This window comes from Aphelocoma coerulescens, chromosome 3 (genome assembly GCF_041296385.1).
Source record: "Aphelocoma coerulescens isolate FSJ_1873_10779 chromosome 3, UR_Acoe_1.0, whole genome shotgun sequence".
Classification (NCBI taxonomy): Eukaryota; Metazoa; Chordata; class Aves; order Passeriformes; family Corvidae; genus Aphelocoma; species Aphelocoma coerulescens.
In genome coordinates this window covers 111,399,145-111,420,400 of record NC_091016.1, presented here as the reverse complement: position 1 = coordinate 111,420,400, position 21,256 = coordinate 111,399,145, and the positions used below count along the sequence as shown (strand labels likewise).

General features: G+C 38.1%; 1 protein-coding gene across 3 annotated transcripts in view; it reads right to left on the bottom strand.

The window, feature by feature from the left end:
- Nucleotides 1–14,964, bottom strand: part of GREB1 (growth regulating estrogen receptor binding 1) — a 90,132-nt gene extending 75,168 nt beyond the window's left edge. For all 3 annotated transcript variants that reach the window (XM_069011607.1, XM_069011606.1, XM_069011609.1), the window contains exon 1: nt 14,870–14,964. The gene's annotated coding sequence lies outside the window, so the exon portion shown is untranslated. The remainder of the gene's footprint in view (nt 1–14,869) is intronic.
- Between the last annotated feature and the right edge of the window lie 6,292 nt (nt 14,965–21,256).

Genomic DNA, 21,256 nt, shown 5'->3' with positions numbered 1-21,256 from the left:
GTGATAGACTCCAGAGAAATGAGTTTGTTGGAAGGCACATACAGATGAAGCCCCTGCCATTAGCACTACTCCACAAGGCAGGCACTCTCACTCGAGGTTGCAGCTTCTCAGGAACCCCACCTATTTATCAGCTACATATAAACTGGGAATGTTGCTCCTTTGCCATGTCTATATTGCTAAATAAAACCAGGCCACTGGTGGTTCTGTGGCACAATCATGCCCACTCCCTTGAATACATGTAGTGCCCTATGGCTTTGTGGGCATATTAAGTGTGGTTTGAGTCAGAATTTTGATCAGTGACAGGGCTGTATTGCAAGTCATCATAGTGATGCTTTCACAGCATGGAACTGAACGGCTGTGAAAAGCTTTAGTGGGGAAAAGCTGCTGGGACAGTATGTGAGGTCTGTGTGCTCTGGGAACAGTCCCTGGTGCATGCCATTCCCAGCCCAAGCACTGCCTGGAAGACTTAATGACTGCCACAGGCCAAAACTGTACCAGGAACCACTCTGGCTGGAAGTTCCAGCTCAGGCTCACCACAAACTGCCTTACTTAGCTTTTGAGGTTCTGCCTTCAAATCCATGTACACCCTGGTCAGAGTTTTCCCTTCTTTGCCCTACTTTCTCTGATCTCTTTTTTACTCACTGTCTTTTTAAAACTTGTTACTCTCAATGCCCTCCCCAAAAGTGATACACATACTCCGCTTCCACCTACCTCCCCTTTCCAAGAACTGGAATATTCAACAATGAAACAACTAATACTGACACTTGGACACCACTGGGCTTTAAAATTATCATTGTTTAAAAGATTAAGAGGTTGCATTTTGAGACTGTTGCAAAGCTGTAGACACTATAATGGTATTGCAGCTGAACATATACCCATGTAATAAGAGACATCATTTTCTTTACCTTTAAACTTCATAGATTAAGTAAATACAGGAGCAAGTTGAATATCTGATTCATTATAATACTAAAGCTTCTACATCATCTCCTGATTTTCTGTGGGTAGATTGTCCAAACTATGATTTAAGCCTTGCGTTTCCTCCCTGCCTTTGGTTACACACAACACTATTGACACTGCTCATGCCACTCAGCAGCAAATTTCTTTAGGCTATTCCCATTCTCTTCACAAATAGGTTCACATTTTTTATCTGTATCCTTATCTGTTTATATTTTTTAAATTGTTTTTACTTCCTCTCACTCTGTCCTATCTGTGTGCAGTATCAATGAGCACTGACTGTACAATGCTTGCTCTTCATTTTCTGAGGCAGGTCAGACTAGACATGAGATTCAGCACACGATAAAGAGAAGAGCTAAGTAATAACAAGCCTTAATTTAATATACAGAAATTAGAGGTAGGAACCTCATTTTGTATGGGAGCAAATACATTTTGTTGCAGCATCATCTGAACTTAGGCTGCAGCTTCTCTGCACATGAAACCTGTGTTACCCAGCAGCATTTCCTTTTCATTTTTTTTCATATTACTCAAATTCCTGTGTGGTCTCCCATGGTATGTAACAGGTTTCCCATGTAATTCTTTCTGATAAATTTGAGACAGAATCTAAAGATATTAGTAATCAATACATCTCTAGATATCCATGATCAAAACTCTTTTCTGAAAGACTATTAGATCAAAAACTGGCTAAACACCATAGGAGAACACTTCTTCAGAAATTACTGTTAAATTCATATTTAACTATTTTAATCTAATTGTACCATATATATATATATTTTTTTTTTTTTCTTTTTTTTTTAAAGCCAGAAGAGAAGCAATAGTAACAGCAAGCCATTTCTTCATTTCAGTTCTGTTGCATGATAATTCCAGTGGCTACCTTGCTTCTTTTATGAGGAAAAACATTGAATCGTGGAATCACTGAATGTTTTGGGTTGGAAGCAACCCTTAAAGGTCATCTAGTCCAACCTCCTGAGCAGGGACATGTTCAACTTGACCATGTCACTTACAGTACCATCCAACCTGACCTTGAATGTTTCCAGGGACAGGCACCTACCATCTCTCTGGGCAACTTATGACAGTGTTTCACCACTTCCATCAAAAAAACCCCTTCCTTATATCTAATCTTAATCTAACCTCTTTTTTTTAAAAACCATTACCCCTTATCTTCTCACAACAGACCCTGCTAAAGTCTCATGCGTTGAACATTCCATCCATCAAATCCATATCTCTCCAATTAACAGAGAAGGATGTTCTTCACTCATTGAAAATATTCTCTTCTGAAAATTTAGGGGCAGGGAAGTTTGCAAAATCAGGATGCAGCTATGACAAGAAAAAACACAGGTGTAGTAAGAAAAAGGTTAAAATGCTATAGGAGGTGCAATGTTGGGAAATAGAATTATTGGGATCAATAAGAGAACTGCACAAGCAATAGGCCTGGAAGTTTTAGGTTTGTGTGTGAGAAAACTTTCCATGGGAAAGTCCCTGTGTGAAAGATAACAAGCAGGCCTGAGAAAACAGAGAGGGAGTGAAAAACTTGCAGCTGTGCTATCCAGGAGTGAACGAGGGAGAGGGGCACAGAATTCTTTTGATCATAACAAGACTGTGGAAACTTGCCAATGTAAGTCCAATTATGTAGAAATAGAAATGTCTTGATAAGCTTTAAGCCACTTAGGAGCTAACAAGCTGGTATACTATATAAGTGCCTTTGGACTGCTAATAAACGGAGTTCGCTTATCAACCATATTGGTTTGCACTGTGTTTCTCTCTCCCCTCGCTGGGATCCGGGCTCCTCGTCCCGCAGAGCTTCTAACATCGCAATACTTTGTTTCCCATGTTTTTTCCAGAAGTAGCATTATATGGTCTATTATAAAATATATTAACTATGGAGTACATAGTATCAGTGTTCAAGATCCATACTCTGAAAGTGAAAAGCATTTGGACTCTCAGAGTAACAAGGAAAATGAATATGACCATGAAGCCTCTCTGCGGTCACTCAAGCACGCAAGCAAACCTGTAGCTCTTCATCTTCTTTACTAGATGTGGGTATAGGAAGGTAGTAATGATGAGTCATCTAGCAGCCCCAGTTTTCAAGTGCAATATCCATCCAAATAAATAACAATTATCCCAGCACATCTGTTACTTCTTATAAACTTTAGTGTAGCAAGTGATATTACTCTCCATGTTCTTCCAGTTAAACTTAACTCATAGATTTATATCAAAGTTTTTTCTTCAGTCCTAAATTACAGTAAAATGAAATATGGTAGAGAAACACAAGCTCCTTAAACAGTTTCATTTCAGACTTTCAAAAACACATTGCACTTACACTTTTAGCTATATGAAAAGATGTCTCATAACCACTTGCTAAAAAATCCCAGCTCCTATTTCCTCTGTTTAAGAGAGTTGTCGATTCGACCACAGGTTTATTTTTAATACTTACATTACCATTTGGTTTAAGCATCTTCATATTGAATTAATGTTGTTTCCTTATGACAATAATGCAATTATGTGTATCCATGTGGTCTAATTTTAGTAAAGATTTCAAGAATATTCTAATTAATTATATACTCTTAGCAAAATGTGTGCAGCAGTGAATTCTAAAAATTGGGTTTATCAAATATTCCTAGAGACTGATCCATAGCCAGAAATTGTACTGAGCCCTCAGTCCAGCAAAGAATGTTTTTTACATTGTGTCTTCTTAGTTTAAAACTGGCAGCAGCATTGCACAATGACACAGGCACTATCATTGGCTCTGAATCAGCTAAAAACCCCCAGAGTTTGGTTCACAGGAATTACCAGCACAGGCCCATTTCTAGGCTGCCTTCCTCTCTGTTGGTCCCTATTTTAGGCTTAACAGGCTCTTATATTGCTCGAGCCCAGTTTATTACGCCAGCTGTTCACCATGAGAATTTGCAATGTCTCTTTGCAAAACTGAGGCTTTAAAGAGCTCTGATCTCTAAAAAGAAATCCAAAATAACAAGAAGCAAATAGTATTTCTTTTTCTCATAACATTTTATTGCATTTAGCACAAACAGCTCACAATAGCTGTTCCTCCACCAGTGTACTAAAAGGACAAATGGATTTGAAATATATTATCTTGAAAATGATGGCATAACACTTCCAGGCTTCAAAGTCAGTATTTCAAGCATGAATTGCATAAAATATCATCTCCCTCTTGTCTTTAAAAATACCTCAGAGTACATATAACACATTAATAAAACCAACCAAACAAAAACAACCAACAAACCAAACTTCTTAGCAACTGTTAAAGAAAGGTAGGGGGTTTGTTTTGCTTTGTTTTCTCAGATCAGTTCTCCATAAAATGTCCATGAAGGCAAAAAAGGAATTCTTTGAAACGAAGGCCTCATTACTTATACATTATGAAAAAAACTTTAAAATTGATTTTTGGATGTGCAGTGTCTAATTTATAGGCTTGACTAATCTGCATATTTAGAAACTAACAGATTGTTTTACTGGTTAGCGCAAATGTTATTGATCCGCTTTCTTGCTGAATTAATAGCACTATGATAGGACAACTCGCTTTCTCAGCTTTCCCAATGTTTTCCTGAAAAAGAGGCCCACTACATGGCAGGGGGCAAAGGACAGGCCTTGATAACACTGTTTAGACATTTCTTTGATGTCCACAGGCATCATCCTCGACAACTGACCACCAGAGACAAAAGAGTACTCTTAGGCTGCTGGAAATCCCAGCCATTCTTCTCACCACCTTTTGATATCCCAAGGCTTCTCTACCCTGACCTCTGCACTCTGACATCCCTATTTGAAGGATGGTCAGAAATGTCAAAAAATTCTTTCCAAATTTAGCCAATGAACTAAGGATTTTTTTTTTTTTTCCACAATTGCTTCATGTCCTAAGGTACTTGTGGGAACACCAAGAAGATTTTACAGAGAGTAGAAGGAAAAGTGTCAACAAGAAAAAAAACTTTTGAGTTTTTGGTTTTGAAACCACTCTCAAACACCTGCCTTCTAAAAGCCAACTGCTCTGTCTAAAATGCCTTGACAGTGCCATCACAATGCCTTGATTGTGCACATGTACCCACAGTATTTCTACCTAATCAGTGTCATAGAGAATTCTACTTCTAACACACAGATGTTGCTTGCTGACATAACTTCACTCAATAAACGTACACATTTTAAATGGTGTGCATGTTGTATGCTAAGGACTGATACAGATTTTTATACATACATATTTTAAAAAGAAATGTGATTTTAACGTTTTTCAAACAGTGTTTCTCTCTAGACACCTGTGTTATTGATAATTGGATCAGTTTTCCCATTTTCCAGAATATTTAGAGAACAATTTTCCCCAAAACTACCAGAGATTACCATGGGTGCTTTTAAACAGTTTCATTTCCCACCTTTCTGAGGGATTGAAATTGAACAAAATGGTCAAACAGAAATAATACACATCCAGACAAAACCCTGGAAGTCAGGCAAACACCTAGAGAAGCACCCTTCTCCCCTTCATTATTATGAAAACCCACTCTAAATATATAAGTGAAATCACATATACAAGTAAAAACCCTTAACAAGACCAACCTACTGACGATCCATACATATGCACAAATTTGGAGTTTAGCCAAACTAGTGACTATATGCGGTCTCTTGTGCTTTGACAACAATTTTTGTAGCACACTGCTAAAATATCATCCTGCCATGAAGTTCTATTGCTTGAAATGAGGACAAAGTCTGCTCCAAAATTTGATGGATTTCACAGTATACAATCTTCTAAACTAACTTTGGTTTAATAAACTATGCCCAAGTGGTAAATTGTTTTGCATTGATTTTTTTTTTTTAAACTGGCATTGATACTATTTTTTTCTACACTGACAATATTCCTCCTAATTTAAAAGTCAATCATGTACCAGTGTCAATGCAACAGATAAAAGGTAACAGATAAATGTCAACATTTTAAAAATAAAACTATTCATTATTTATAATGCAAACACTGGGATTTATAATGCTTGTTTTAAAGCCAGTTCTAAATCACCTTATATTATCTGCTCAGCTTAGCCAATGTTTATTTACTTTAATGTCTGTCAGAAAAGAGTGAAACTGAACTCACAAAAGGAATGGTGTGGGATTCAAAAAGCCAAGAATCTTGACATCTTTAAAAACTCTCTTCTCCTCTATATTAGTTTACTACCATAAAAAAAAAAATAAGGCATAAACCAGCAAGAAAAATGTAGCAAAGAGGGGAAAAAGATGTGGTTTTTTAGAAGTTTTAGAATTCATAAAGTTCTCAGACAAAATGCTGATGATAGCCATATAAGGGCTATTCAAATTGACCTTTCTGGTTTTGGTGAGTTTTGAATTAAACCAGACCCCAAGGATTTCTGTTCAGTGATAGATCCTGAGGATTTATGTTCAATATTTGATCTTGTTTGTTATTTTTAAAATAAATTGCATATGCTTAAACAGAACAGGGGGCGTGATTCTGAATCAGAGCCCTCAGAGCAGCTCCAGCAAGAATGTAAAACAGATAAAGTTAAAACAGGGGGAAAAAACTTAATGAACCCCAAGTCTATAAATATTTCCATTTAACTGAATCCTGACCATGGATCATTCAAACTACTTGTGAACAGGCAACATACATAGAAACCTAAGGTCACACCTATATAGCAAGAAGAAAATACTGAAAAATCAGTGGCACTAATTAAATGCACACAAGGCCATCAACAAATCTTCCACTTCTAGCACTGCCCACTGAAAGATTCCAATCTATTTTATAGAGGCTCATTACTGCTCTGCTCTTGGAAATTATTGACCTGCCAGTTTTACACACATTGTTTTCCTTGTGAGCAATCTCTGACCCTCTTTGGTAAAAAAAGTTAACACTGTTATAGTAATAAATCTTCACCAGCCCTATTAATTTCAAACAGAATGGATTAGGAGCCATGCACAGGAGCAGCTCAACTGGCACAGTCACCTCTCTGGCAGAACTGCAGTAAGGAGTTATTAGGGGCAGGAACCATCTCCGCCAGCACAGTTGCAGTCAGAAGAGGATGTGTGAATAAAGCCTTAGTAAAACACATTAGCTTTTCATGTGCATGCATTTATACACAGCCCTGAGTGTTGGAAAATTCTGTGGCTGCAGTTACACTTAATTCTGATGTAGGTAGAAGATACAAGGAACAGATTATTCCTTTGCAGTCCTGCAGTTTGTCAGACTATTGTTTCTCATGCATTGTGACAGCATCTTTAGGAGTCTCCAGACTCTCATCACATAAACTAACAAATACAACTGTGAAAGCAATTTCTAATTGGATATATCAAAAATTGCACCTTAAAAAGAAAAGTTTATTTCATCCTGGACCCACAGAAGCACACAATGGAAAAAAAACCAACCAAACCTCAGAAAGCTTTCCCTGTAGATTAAGATCTCATTTGCAAATTTAAAGGGATCATTCTTACTGAGTAAAATTTAGCTTGAATTCAAGATAGCCTTTTTTCTTTAGAAAGTGAACACAGTGCCAAAGAAACAAAATTACATGCAAAAGCACTGCCACCTAGGAGTGAAAGGACAGTGAAGCAGTAGAGCTAATTTGAAATGGGAATAGCACCATCGATAAAGCTTTGTTTTCTTGCTGCCATCCTATACATCATTACTTCACACCCAGACTGACCTGTCAGCACGACCATACACCTCTACCTCTACGAGCATCTGGCTCAGGAAGAGATACCAGGACTTTATGCCCAGGACTGGAGAATTGCCTGAATTCACACTGCAAGACCGTGTTCACATCACCTGATGCCAGGCCAAAGTGTCTCTGGGCCTCAGCTGGGCCTCCATGGCCCTGATATAACTATTTGTGTGTGGTCTTTCCCCCAGCCAGTTTCATTTCATTATTATGCAGGCTGTATTGAAGCTTTTATCAGAGCAGCTTTTTTTGGCATGGAACTAAAAGCATGCGATACATGAACGGGGATGTTGCATCACATTACACACAGGGTAGGAGACCTACTTCAAGAGTATTAGAAAATCATGTGGGATTAGGAGAGTCATAAGTAATTGTGTCATATACTTTGCCTAGTGGGAGCACTCTTTGAAATAAATTAGCTCCAGAACAATGCTTAAGTTTTTCCTTGGAGAGAAATCATTGAATTTCTGTAAAAGAGAACACAAGAGAGAATACTTTACACAGTGAACATTGTCAGTGGGCTGAAACCTGGGAATGAACTCAAGCCAAGTCACCTGCCCCACTTGCTGCACTCTTTTTCACACCAACTGATACTCCCAATTGGATCCCTCAGCTGACTTTGCCTTTCCCTTGTGCATGTGAAATGCTGGCTGCATAACAGAAAGAAAAAAAATAAAGTAAGCATCAGAATGTATTGGGAAGCTTCACTGGATAAAAGAAAAGAAGACACACACACAAGGAAAGACATAGTAAAATCTATAGAAGACTATCCACAATCACTGCCTGAAATTTCCAAATGTTAGTATTTTAACTGAAAAATGTAACCTGACCTTTTAAGATTGTAGGGATCCTTTAAGGCACAGTAATAACTAAATGCTAGAAATGCATAGGTATAATAAAGCATTTGCCTTTTTCAGGTACTTTAAAGTCATTATCTAGACCTTTATTAGGCACATCTATTTTATAACATATGCAGTGAGAAATTCAGTAGAAGACCTGCATTATAGCTGGAGAATTTTACAATTTTCTAAGCTCTCTACTAATCAGCCAAACTGCAAATAAAGACATGTATCTACTCTGATATGAACAGCACCTGGGATCATTGGCTTCCCTGTATGGGAAGGCAGCTCATTAGATAGATTTAGCCTCCATACAAAAACATCCATATGCATATTGATGTTATGGCTTGATGACTCGGATGGGAGCACAAAATTTATCAGATTAAGCAATCTTCTAGATCATACAAAACATATGTGACTTAAGATATAGAAATATATGGCAAGAGCATATCAGAAAAAAGGAATAATCAGTGGTGGAGCAAAGACAGGTCCATTAAGGACTAGCAGGTCCATTAACCAAAGAAACTCATTAACACATCTATCTGAACTGGTATGAATAAGACCAGTTTTTGCATCACCAAACCCAATATCTGCTTAATATTCCCAAGGAAATACTGTATTTCCCTTTTATTCTGTCACCAGTTCTAAGCACATCTTCCCAGAAAATGGCAACACTACCTGATTTCCTAGTTGTTCCTCCTATTATTCCTCTGAACAGGAGCCCTTCTCCCTTCTGTATTAAAGCTCCACATCACAGTTAAACTGGAAGAGGTAGGATTGTCAGTGTAGAGCAGACAATTAGAATAGATAGTCAGTCTACTGTAGACCAGTACATGAAATTAACAGCTTGCCAAAAATCCCTACTTCCATCTTCCCAGTCCACTAAAAGAAAATAAGATTATGATTAGGTTTGATGGAAGAGGAAGTAAATGGCAGAAGAATTAAAGATATGTAGAGCATGAAGCTGGAAATGCAGTTTACAAGATAGAAGTGGTTTAGTGCAAAGTAACCAAAAGTCTCCTTCTTTATGAAGGCCTCAAAGACAAAAGCTTTTAGCCATGAGTAGCTATGAAAGAGCAGCTGAAGAAGCATGCATGCAGTTAGGCGAGGGTAGTTTACATAATTTAAAACATATGTAGTCTGTCTAGGCTTTAAACAGTTGTTTATGTACAAATTGTAAAAGAGCGTATAGTTCAAGCTGAGGCCACATGAACATATTGGTACTAATGTTCATCAGTGGGCTGATGTAGGCTAATAGGAGATACTCTAAAAATAGAAGCTGTTATAATTCTGTTCTTTCATCTCTTCCTTAATTTCCTTGCTGCCTTAGGCATGGAGAAAAAAGGCAGGTTGTCTTTTCTAAGTTAAAATACTGTGAAATTCACAGCTGACACTTCAAAGATGCTCAAGATAGTTACCTAACTTCTATTTCATACAGAACAAAAGTCACTGTTATTTTGAAGACAAATTTCCCAAGAAGATTCTTAAAAGATGATGCCTTTTTGTAAGATGACAAGATGAGGGCTCAGAGTTATAGTACATGGGGTGTCATCAGACTAGCAGCCAGTCACCCATGGGGTTCAACAGGGCTCAGTTTTAGGGCCAGTGTTATTTAATATTTTTATAAATTATCTGGACAGAGAAGTAGTTTGCTGAAAAACCTAGGTAGGAGAAGCTGTGGAGTCAATCGAGGGTCAAGAGGCCTTATAGAGAGAGACACCTACAGAGATTAGAGAGCAGCACAACCAAAGGAAATTTAACAAGAGCAAGTGCTGGATTCTCCATCTTGGATGGAGCAATCCTGGTTACATGTACAAACTGGGCTGGAGAGAAGCCCCATGGAAAGAAATCTGAGGGTTTGGATTAATGGAAATGTGAGTCTGTGCCCTGGCAGGCAAAAGGGCCAAGCACGTCATGTGAGGCACAGCATCACAGCCATAGCAAGCCTGTCGAGGGCAGGGATTGTCCCTCCTTGCACTGCATTAGTGCGGCCTCACCTCAAATGCTGTGTGCAATTCTGGGTGCCTCAACTTAGGAAGGACATCAAACTACTAGAGTCTGTCCAGAGGAGGGTGACAAGATGGTCTCAAAGGCAAGACTTGAGGAGTGGCTGATGTCACTTGGTTTGTTCACCCTGGAGAAGACCAAGGGGGACCTGATGGTAGTACACAGCCCCCTCAGGGTGGACAGCAAAGGCAGAGGTGCCAACCTCCTCTCTGGTGAGCAGTGAGAGGTCAAGAGGGAATGGAATGAATCTGAACCAGGGGAAGACAGCATTATGTCGGACATTAGGAAAAAGTTCTTTATGGAGATGATGGTTGGACACTGGCACAGGGTCACAGCACCAAGCCTAAGAGAGTTCAAGGAATGTCTGGATGCTCTCAGTCATATGATTTAGTTTAGGCTCTCCTGTGAGGAGCAGGGAGCTGGACCAGATGATCTATCTGTATGGGCGCCTTCCAAATCGAGATATCCTATGATTCTATGCTTTTACTATATATCTTCTTTCCTGTGGTGTTAATAAGCTTTCTACAAATAATTTTTCATTTTTAGCTACTGCATAAATTATATAAATATGCCATCAACATAATTACAGATTGCTTCTAGTACATGAAGTACTGCTGTAGTGTTTAACTAGAAAAAAGTTATTTTCTTCATATAACACTCAATCAGTATATTTTACAGCATATTTCCTACTGTCTAAATGGCAATTTTCTTTTACTGTTTCTTCAGAGATATACCAAAGGCAATGTTACTTCTTAGACTTCCTTTATTCCTCACATAAACATTTAAGCATGATATGGATAATGGCAACTGAAAGCAGACTGAAAACAAACCAATGATCTTTGGAATCCTTAGGTGTAACTATAAAGGTACAGATACAAATACCTATAAAATGAGCATAAGTTTCTCATAAGAAGAAAAGAAAATAATACACTACAATATATACTAAGAAATACTACAATATGCTAAGAAAATAAGAATTTCATTAGTATATTGTAGTATTTCTGGCCACAGTCTGTGTAAAAGAAGTTTTGAAGTTTTAGTCAGATTTCCCAAGTGACTGAATCATTAACCACAGTCTATGTGGCAAAAAAGCCAAGAAATATTCAGCTGTAGTTCAAGAAGCAATGCTTTCCCTGTGCACATGTAGAATACACGAACGCAGGCATGTTTTTGTGAAAGTAGGGATGTTTACACATAGATTTTGGTTTGGTTTAGTTCCACTAGCCTTTTATGCCCCTCATGTAGCTTTTATTCACATGAAATAAATCCCTGGCTGTGCCTGATCTCAGCTGAGAGTAAGTAAATGCTTTATTTTGTATGAAGATGAAAAAAATGAGTGACAGATCACTTATCATTCACTGTGCAGGCTTTGTATTCATTAGAAAAACCACAATCAATAAGAACCAAAGGCAATTTTTCCCTAAAGATAACTATGCCCAGCATCAGTAGAGGGTCTGGGAGTCTCACAAGCTTTCATTTATTAATAAGAATCACCTTTGAAAGTTTACAACTTCCTAATCCAAATTTCACTTTACTTAACTCTGCTATGTAAAATTCCCTTGCTTTTTTTTTTTTTTTTTATACAAAACTATACTGTTTTTCTCATGGTTACTTTTGCAGTGTGCAAGTTCCATAAGCTTCAAATGCAGAAAAATTGCAAACGGCTGACTTTGCCACTTTTCACATTTTATACAGCAATCACTTCTGGGTTTTGGGGACAGGTGTTGTTTTATTAAAAGAGAAACTATGGAAGCCAGTAATTTCTTATACAGAGTATATTCTTACAGTTTAACAAGGAAAAACAGAATTCAAACCATTGTTTTTAACTTGCTATTTCACATTAGAAAACTCTTTCCTTAACTTGGTGCATGTTATGCATAGTTTTATTGAATAACATGAAATCTCATCTGAGAGATTTGGAACTATTGTATCCAAAGACAGACTACCCTAACAAGGTATTTAAATACAGACACAAATAGACAGTAGACTCGAGGCGTGAGGAAAAAAAACGTATATTCCCAATACCAAGGAATACACACATTTTTAACAGAAAATAAAAACATTGTGCCTAATTGATACTCACAAAGCAAAGATGATCAGAGCCTAAGTGAAATTCCATTCCTAAATCATTCCTTTCTGGGCTTGTGCTTATTACATCTTCTGTCAGGAGCTAATCTCACGTGACAGGCCTGATCCAAAGCCATTTGAAGTCTATGGAATGTCTCTTCCTGACTTCAGGGAGCTTTGCATCCAGCCCTTATAAACTTCAAGAGCAATACAATTCATGGAAAAGTTGTTTTAAGAGAACAATAGCTAACTATTGTCTCAGTAGAAAAGAATGCTAGCTTCAAATGAAATTTACCTGCAATGGTAGATTTGTGTTAGGCTTCTTTTGTTAATGTTTCTTTATGCATCTAACACAGCTAAAACTTTCCAAAGTGAGAACATGTCATTTCTTTAACAGAAGCCACAGAAAATCAAAACTGTAGTAAAAAACAAAAACAAACAAACAAACAAAAAAAAAAAAAAAAGAAAAAGAAAAATATCATTTTGTACTAAGGAAACGAAAGATCACTTTTAGGCCTCAATTAATTCAATGTTTACTTAAATAGCTGTACATTAAGGACAAAGCAGAACAAGAGGTTTCAAAAAAATATCCATTGTTCCTGAAGTCAGCAAATCAAAAGATAGATTAAAGAGAAAAAAACAACCAAACAAACCCAAACTAGTATAAGCAAGGGGGTGGGCTGACAGGAAAGCAAGTTATTTTGTGTTTTCTGTTCTAATAAAAATCCTGATTGTCTACTAACTTAAGTAAATTTCAAAGCTAGAGATGACAACTACCGCACCAGATGTGGTAACCAGTGTCAGACTGTTATTTATATTCTGAAAATAATAATATAGCTGAAATAAGCCCAGAAAGAGCAATTACGATCATTGTAAAAGCTGGTGGAAGAGAAGTCCCATTGCTGTGATGTGGCTTTTCTCTCATTTGTAAGAAAAATGAGGCAATGTAGACCAGTACAGAACCTGATGTTGATCCACTTGTACCAGTAAATTTACACTGATGAAAAAGCAAATCAAACTCAAGTCTACCACCTCCAAGTTCCCAATGCACCAGAGAGGTGGTTCCAGCTTCCTCCCTCACACATCAAATCAACTCACTACAGCTATTTTAGTTAGCTAATGTTGAGATGAAAACATAGAAACTTCCAATTAAGCACAAATATTCCAGAATGTCCAGCTTTGGAAAATGATTCTATGTTTCATTGAAAACAAAACAAAACAAAAAGTCATTAGGTCCTAAAGACTCTCATTCATAAGACATACAAACCACTGTTAATTTTCTCTGTAGGTGGTTCAACATGTTTAACAACAAACACTGGCACTATAACTTTTATTAGTTAATAGTTTTCAGAAGAGTCTATGAAGTATTAGATCTAAACAAATGTAGCCCATACCTCAAAAAGTAAAGTAAATGAGACAAAGCACAAGCAAAAGGCATACATCAGTTTCTGCAATGTAGAGAAGTGTTGGAGAAAGCCTACAGCCCAAAACAGAGATGCTCTAGTTTGTCTCCTTCATTTAAGTTCCCGGTATCCACAACTGAAAATAAGCACTTCACTTTATAAATACACCTAATCAAATTGCTGATTTTTTAGTCTAAGTGGATGAATTACACAAAAGTAGAAATTTCATTTCAGGCCAGTACAAAATTGTGGTTTGTTTTTTTTTTCCTAAATGAAATGAAACTGTATTTCTCAGGTCAAATACCATACCTTATTTTGGTATCACAAATATTTTCTTCAAATAATTTTCAGCCCATTTTGTTTGACTTTTTAAATCACATTATTTTGGGAAATTTGCTTTTTTTTCTTGTTGTTTGCTACTAACAGCATTTTTGAACTGAAACATTGTCATAAAATGAAAAATAAAACTTTCAAGTAAAAAAAAAGTCAAAACAATATGCAGACTTTAGCTTTTCTTTTCTTTGGTTTTTTTTTTTTTTTTCTTCTGGCATGCACAAAGTAATGAATTGTTTTGTTCACTCCAAAACTATATTATGTGTAAATAAATCATTTGTATCCTTTGTTATGCCTCATTTATCCATGTACCAGTTTTGCTGCTACACTATTCTCTCCTCTTCCTACACGGGCAGTTGGGACACAAACTGCCCGCACCTAAATATTGCTGGCTGGTGTCCCGATCCCCTCGGACCTGCTCTGCTCCCCTCTTACTCCGTTCCTGTTGCTGCTGGGACCAACACTTCCCTAACCTTCGGCAGACCTGGGCTTCCACTTACCCCCCTGCCGTCTCTGAGCATTCCCAGGTGCTGATAATCTTTTCTATTGTTGCTGCTGCTTCCCCTTATTTTGGCAGAAGCTACAGCTTTGCAAGTTGCATGGATCTTACCTCTGAGACCCTCTTTGTTGCTCTGTCTGCGACCACGCTGGAAGCAGGGAGTGATGGATATTAGGAAAGCATGAGCCTCCCCTCGCTGTTTAGCAGCGTGGTCTGCAAAGAAAGATAGAGATGCTGCTCTCTCCTCCTCCTCCCCCCTCGCTGTCCCAGCTTCCTCCTCCCTCCTCCTTGCTCCCTCCTTCCTATCCACGAGCTCTAGCTCTGTCTGTGTTCCCACACAATGCGCTACCTCTCAGCACCAGCTACCTAAGGTCAAGAATACAACCCCTCACCCTTCCCCCGCCTTTTCCTCTCCGCCCAGGCATCCTCACCCCTGCTTCCCACGGAATATGGTATCTTCCCAACCAGACGTGCCTTATTCGGCTCTGGGGTCTAAAGTGCAGACAATTTCAGCAGCCCTGGGGAAAACAGAGTTATAAAACAGAAGATGCATGGGGAAGACCAGGGATATAAAGGGAAAGTGGAAGACGTTTGAAGAAATTGGAAATTTTGGGAGTTTATATGTGTCTTTATAAAAAAAAAAAAAAAAATCAACTCCCAGTAGCCAAAGCCTGACATTTGGAGATTAGTTTAAGAGATCTATACAGATAAAGAAAAGTGCCCTGGATAGCTAGTTATCTCCCAAATCCAGCTTACCTATTGTTTATGCTCTTTGTTTCTCAAGCTTTATTCTAAATAACTTTTTCGTAAAGAAGCTTCCAAACTTTTCCCCTGCAAAGCCATACTTAAATACCAGCACACTCTGATGATGCAACAGCGAATGAAAGGGAAAAAGGAACCAGTAACAATTTTTAAGATTATAAACTATCAAATAACCCCTTTAAGGTCACAGAAAACACAAGCATAAGTCCTCTGATTTTTCAGCTTGAATGACAAATGGTCTTTTTTCACTTTGAGCAGTTATGGTGACCAGAAGCACTTTCGGGCGACCAGTATGTGGCTCCCAAAAATCACATATAATTACAGCTGACCAGCATGCTTTTCTTAATTTTAGACACATGATAAAGCACTCCTTCTAAAGTGTTTATGTTTGTTACAGAGACTCTGGAGAGAGGTAGGTGATGTTGAAGACTTTTAAAAAATCTTGATTGCTAAAGGTTACACTCCTTATTTAGGTGGACAGGATCTCCCTCTGGAGGCCTTGAGGGGCTCCTGGCTCTCTCCAGTGATGTATGGTTACCAAACCATACAGATAACAGTACCACTCCTAAGCTGTACCAAGGACTAAGCCAGAGTTTTTGTTTTAAGAACAGGTAAACTTCAGAAATAAAGAAGATTTAAATGAGGAGAGAGAATCAGATTTCTATGTATTTTGGTGCTAAAATGCCTTATAAGATCACCTGGATGCTTTTTAGAACACTCCAGAAATGTCACATTATCAGCACAATTTCTGAAGGTCAGAACTTCTTTCTGGTCAGCAAAGGAAGCTTCAGAATGGACAGATCATTTGGAAGTAACATATCACCAGGACCGGAGTTTTTTTACACAAAATACAAAGCTGCTGAACCACTGGCTATAAGATTAAGACACATATATAGCTTAAACCAACTTCAGTACTACAAGAGTAAGTGGATCACCAACGGCTGACTGATGAGGTGAACATGGCTGTAATGAAGCTTGATGCCTTGTACAGCAGAGAACAGAGAAGTGACAGAAAACTATTCAGGATACACAAATGTAGACAGTGAAATGTTGCAGGTGTATCTCATAGTAGGGGATGATTGAAAAGGCAGGTTCAATTAAAAAAAACAATGGATGTGTATTACTGCAGGCCTGGGCCCTAGGGTATATCACCATGTCCCACAGCCATAGGGAGGAGGAGGAGGAAAGATCCAGCAGGCAGGAATTGTGCAGCAAGATTGGTTTATTTAATTATTTTACAAACTCTTTTATAGACTTTTTTCTTCATAGTCTAATTGGACAAAGGATCAGCCACCCCTTGGGTGCTTGGCTAAAATCCTAAACATCCATTGTCAAAATATTTTTCTACTATACCATAAACAAAACTTTTCAAGGTTGCAGGTGGCTTGGTTGTTTACATAACTCTGCTACCTCTTCTGTGAGAGAGAAAAGTCTCTCACGGACTTAGAAAATAGCAAGAAAATCCTTGCTAGCAGCATTTTTGTATCTACAGATGTGCAAGAAAATATCTGCCTTGTGGCTCTAACAAGCCATAGTGGCACTCAGAGCCAAGATGCTGACAGTATGGGTACTCTACAGAGATTTGGAGATCCGTGGGAGAACAAAAGCAGCTAGCCAGAAGAGTCATCTATCCAGAGAGCGGGAGAAGAATGGTCAGGGAACTAAAGCTGGGTCCAGCTCTCCTCAGTCTCTCCAGTGCAGGAGCACACCAGAGGCAATGGGCATGCCAGTGGCACGAAGTGCAGTCCTTTCTCCTTGCAGCAGGCAACTCTTTCTCTTTGAATCAGTATTTTTGCCACTGCTTCAGCCAACAGCAGCAGCCACAGAACCAGGCAATCCCAAACACACTTCCTCCTTACTATCTGCTTTTGTCCAGGTTCAGGGAAGTAACCTGGCACAGAGAGAACGGAGGGATGTTGCTCCCAAAGCCACACTTCACAACACCACCCTTTGATGCTTTTTTCCCTGCTCTTGCTGCAGCTGCCAACTGTATGTGCATAATGATGGACTCCTACCCACTTAGTAAAGAGTGGGTTTGATCACCATAGACAGTTTTTTGAAAACAGCTCAATGCTCCCCAGTTGCCCAAAAGGCACACACAATGTTTTAAGAAAAGAACAGAGAATAAAGAATACCAGTCTGACATTTCATTAAGTCTACACTTTAGACTTCTTGTACCCTGACTGGATATCTGATCATGGGATCATAATTAGCATCTTTGAAGGGACCACTGGAGGTGTCTAGCCCAATCTCGCAAAGACAGGTCAGCTATGCAGTGAGTTCACAGGGCTTTATCCAGTTGTGTCTTGGAAACTTCCAAGGATGAAGACTAAACAACCTCTCTGGACAATCTGTTCCACGACTTTATTGCTCTCATGTTGGGGAAAAACTTTCCTTTTCCCCTTTCTTTTTTATTTCCCCTTCAGATTACAATGTTATTCCTTTCAAATGTCACATTTGAAAAGGCTACAGCAGAACAGAAAAGCAACATACAAGAGTGACTAGAGATTTGAAATAACTTCCACACCAACAGGTTACATAGGTTAGGAGTCTTCAGATTGGAAAATTGGTAACTGAGCTGGTAAATATCTATGAAGTTGAGAATAATATGGAAAAAGTGAACTTAAAAGAAATTCTTCCAGTTTCCCATAAAACAGGAATTACAGAGCACCAAATGACATGATTAGGGAACATATTTGAAACAAAAATATTATGTTTTTTCTAACAAGTTGAAATTATAGAACTCACTGCTGTAGAATGTAAAAACTGATCATTTTTACTTTCCTATAATTATCTAAATTGTCATTTACAGATAATAATTTATTATTATTTATAGAATTTGCCTTCTGATCAGAACCAACTCAAGGTGAAAAGGAAGCTCAAGGAGACCTTATCACTCTGTACAACCACCTGTAAGGAGGCTGTAGTGAGGGGGGTGTTCATCTCTTTTTCCAAGTAATAAGAGATAGGATGAGAGGAAACAGCCTCAAGTGGCACCAGAGGAGGTTTAGATTGGCCGTCAGGGGAAACTTGTTCACCAAAAGGGTTGTCAAGCATTGGAGCAGGCTGCCCAGGGAAGTGGTTAAGTCGCCATTCCTGGATGTATTTAGAAGAAGTGCCAGTGTGACACACAGTGACATGGTTTAGTGGTGTACTTGGCAGTGCTGGGTTAATGGTTGGACTTGATGATCATAGAGCTCTTTTCCAACCTAAATGCATCTCTGATTCCAAGGTTCCTCAGTACTGCAGGCAAAACTGCATTTTGCCATTCCTCAATGGTAAAACAATGAGTAATGGTAAAACAATGGTATTACCATTCTATTTTGTTGTGGTGGAAATGTGAGAGGATGGGAAGGACAAGAAAAGAGGCAGAAAAGTCTGCTTAGCTTTAATCCTCTGGGGCTGGAGGTGATCTCATCTTGCTGGAGGCCTGGGACCTGTGCACAAGGGGTGTTACTCCCTGCTGGTAAGACATGGAAGCACTGGGGCTGAACTAGCAGAGCATGGAAGAATGGAGATGCCTCAAAAATAGAAACAAGTGCTTGAGTTTTTCCAGTGGTTTCTGCTTTTCCAGCATCTGTCTACAGCTTGCCCCCCAGTGGCAGGTAACCACTTTCCCAGAATCTCTTTCTCCTCCATCTTCCCTCAGCACAAGCAGGTGCCCCAACATTTCTCATCCATTTCAAGTTCTCACTGCTATGAGATAGTGAGAAACTGAAGGAAAGGATGGCAGTGGCCAACCAACTTCCCTGATAGGTGTGAATGACTTTTATGCATCTAGACACAATCCCCCCATCAGTGAATGTGCTAAATCATAAATCTCAGTGTACACATAACAGCAACCTACTCTAATTTCACACAAGCACTGTAGAACACTTTCTCATATTATAAGACAAAATTAAATAATGAAATAAATTTTAAATAAAAACCCACCAAAACCAACAAAAAATATTAACTTCAAGGATACTTTGAAATTCAAGATATAAAGATAACCACCTTATGAGGACACACTTCAACTTTTCCACACATTTAAAGCTAACAAACTAACTGTGCTGCTCCAATCCGATTAACTGACTCAATCTTCCTCATACTCACACAAAAAAAGTGAAGAAATAAGAGATCTGCCTTCTTAGATTAAAGGATGACTATTTGCCATGTATACAAGAATAATTTTTTTCAGGCAGATTAAGCTGAGCACATCAAGAAAATTCTACTATTGCTGGAAACAGATTTAAGTCATTACATTTTACAGCATAAAAATGTATACCTTTATGCAGCAGTTAGGACCTTAGGGAGGCTTGGATACAGACTGACATACTAATATACAAAAATATGGATAACTCTATAAGCCCAAGTAGTTTGAATAGGTATTTACAGCTATTGCTGTCTTTCATCATTTTGTACTTTTGCACTTTTGCAGGAAGATATTTCCTCTGGCTCATCTTTTCAGCAGTACATGTGCACCTAATGCAAGATCCAGTTACAAGATTATTAACATGAAAGGGAAGATTGCATTTGATACAGAATTGTAGAGTTTTACAGAAGGTGGCCTTGGCTTTAATTGCAGAATGTTGCAACCACTATGTACATAAAGAAAAAAAAAAGGTATCATAGAAGGTTATAAAGGTACCTGATAGGGGATATATTTCCAATTTCAGGATCATATACATAGTCTAATAAATATTAATAGGATATTAGTGTAACAAAAACAACGGGAAAATAATGTGATTAAAACAAAATTTTGAGTATCACAATGGCAATATAAAAACCACCAAAAAATCCCATACTGCATGAAATTCAAACCTTTCACCATTTCAGTGCTGCATGAGGTTCACCAGTAAAAACTTTTACAAAGCAGTCAAATTCCAGCTGCTCAAAATAGAAGTAAAACCTACATGCCTAATTAGTTCAGGGTAAAATACTAAGTTCCACAAGTAACATAAGAAGCATTTTCAAGAAAATTATGTTTTGACTTTCACATCCAGTCATTAAAAAAAGTTAGTGAATCCACTATTCTGGCAGGTTTTGATGGTAAAAGATCAGATTTAGGAAATGAATTATTGCCCCCTGGTGGGCAATAGAATCAATGTAATGAAAAAGAAACCAATTTCAGATAAAGAAGCAAATCTTTTATTTTAAGAACCACGTTTTGTACAATTAATGTCTGGAGGTATTAAAAGAATGCACAGTCATTTCAATATGCATTAAGATAACAGTAAATGAGGAATAATTTACATTTTCATCTACAGGACTAAGAAAGAATGTGTGATGTTTAATTATCAGCTTTATAAAGCGTAAATAATAACACACTAGAATAAAACTCTTTATCAGCAGAAGGCTACAGCAAAAACTCCTGATAGTCGAGTCAGTTACTTCAAAATCTAATTTTCATTTAAAAGAGTAGTAAGGCTTTTTAATTTTCACATAAATATAGAAAACTCTTCCTGAATCTGAATCTGTGTGGGGCTCTTCTTCGCTCCATTACATAGGTCATCAGGCAAGGACAGAGAGGCACGGGAACAGGATTTGATCTTATGACTGGCTAGAACAACAGCATAGTTAAAAGTTGATGCAATGTTTTCCACATGGGCTAATACAGGAATTCATGTATCCTAATCCTCAAATTATGAGTTGTTAGCCTCCTCCTAATATCTGACCAGCCAACAGCCACCAATTCCTATTCAACAACTTTAATACTGCATGGCACATTCCTTACATCACCTCAAACTAAAATGG